We start from the raw sequence: 2,039 nt of genomic DNA on the forward strand, positions 1-2,039 counted from the left end.
CTTCTGCAGACCGCCCTGCCCCGGGCGCCTGGTGGCCGTTCTCACGGCCCCAGGGTCGCCCCCAGGGAGCCCGCCAGGTCGGGGCGCACAAGTTGGGGGTGCCACCTGGGCCCCCCCAGAGCCGTGTCTGCGGGCCCCAGTTCACACCTGACCCCCACCCAGCCGGTGGTGCTGGCCCTGCCCCCAGAGCCGGCTGCTCTCTGAAATCAGGCTGAAGAAGCCCACTTGCCAGCAGGACGTCTTGCACCCCCAAGATCCACTCGGCCTGCCCCGCACCCCACCCGCGGGCTGAGACTGCGGCGCGTCAACTGGCCCTGTCAAGAGTGTGGGCAGGGCGGGGGCAGGTGGCCAAGGGCCGGCCTGAGCCAGACAGGCACCATGGGGACACTGCCAGTCTCGGTCCCGGCTCATGTCAGCGCCCCTGGGGCTCGGGACGCCGCCTGTGGGGGAGGCCAGCCCTTGAAGCTCCCCTCCGCATGCGCCCCCGAGGCAGGGAGCCTGGCCCCGACCCCTGGGGTGGGCAGCGGAAGGGCCAGAGCGCCTGCTGCCCAGCGCCGTCACCCGCTCCGCTCTGCGCAGCCACGGAGGCGCCCTGCGCCCACCCCACCAGGGACGTGGGGTAGCGAGGCGGGGCGCCGGCATGGGAGGGGCCGGCACCTGCCCCGCAGGCCCCGGAGGCCCACCTCGGCGGGCGATCTCCGCCTTCAGCAGCCCCTCCATGGCGTCCGCCTCGGCCAGGTCCAGGGGCAGGTCCCCATCGCTGTTGACCGCGGCGATGTTGGCCCCGTGGCTCAGGAGGTACCTGCGGGCGGGGGAAGGTCAGGGCGCACTCGGCCGCTTCCCTCAGGCTCCGCCCCTCCCACCTCACCTGGCGATGTCCAGGTAGCCGCAGGAGGCGGCCACGTGCAGGGGCGTCCAGCCCTCGTTGTCCGCCTGGTTCACGGTGGCACCCTGCTCCACCAGAAAGCGCACCACCTCCAGGTTCTCGTCGATGCAGGCCTGGGGGGACCAGCCGTCAGCCCGGCAGACTCGGGCACCCAGAGTGGCACCTACCCGGGCCGGCGGCCGAGACGTCCCAGGAAGCGGCTGTGGCCCCGGATGGGGCCTGGGAAGCAGCAGCCCCCGGCCGCCCCCCCGCCCCCGGCTCCCAAGCCACGGTCAGCTGCATCCAGTCAGCGGGCAGCAGTAGGCCGGCCCGCGGGCCAGGGCCACCCACCCGGACAGTGCCGCGGCCCGTAGCCAGTGCAGTCCAGTCACCACTGCCCACCCACCCCTCCAGCCAGAGACCCAGCCTTGCCCTGCGGCCTGAGGTCCAGTCCCCCAGGTCCCTGCACCCCCCCACACGGAGGGAAGCAGTGGCCTCGCGGCCTGAGGGACGCCGGACCCCAGGCCTTGCAGGTGCCCAGGAAGGGGGAGCAAGCGAGGGTCCGAGGCAGCACCGGGGGAGGACGCTGGCCATACCCCGGAGCGAAGCACCCCTCAGCCTCCGAGGAAGCGGGCAGGAGCCGCAGCCTCCGGCGGGCGGGGGCGGAGGGGCTGGCGCGGGGGTCGGGAGCCCCCACTCCTTCACCTCTCCACACTGCCCATCTGGAGGGGGAGGAAGCGGCGAGGGCCAAGAGCATGAAGTCATGGAAACTCGGGCGGCCGCGCGCCCTGGGAACGGGATGAACTCTGGGCTCGTTTATTTCCCTCCGGTCGCCACGGCGACGGGGAGGGGGCACGCAGGCAGCAGCCTTTCCTTTCAAGGACCTGGCCGCATCCCTGCGGACCGGGCGCCCGCGGGCACCGGGCCGCCCCCTCCCTCAGGCCGCTCCAGGCTCCCTCAGCACCAGGAGCGGGGTGCACCTGCCTGCAGGAGAAGCCGCGAGGGCCAGCACCCAGCCTTGGGGAAGGGCGGCGAGGACACCCCACCCACCCGGAGTCACCCCGGGTGGGCCCTTCACGGGAAAGCGGCACTCGCAGCACCTACACCTAGACCTGCCACAAGCCCAGCTCCTGAGGCCTGCGCCCCAGGACGGGAACCGCCCCCCTCCGCGACC

This window comes from Condylura cristata, unplaced genomic scaffold, assembly GCF_000260355.1.
Source record: "Condylura cristata isolate star-nosed mole 26May11 unplaced genomic scaffold, ConCri1.0 scaffold00041, whole genome shotgun sequence".
NCBI lineage: Eukaryota > Metazoa > Chordata > Mammalia > Eulipotyphla > Talpidae > Condylura > Condylura cristata.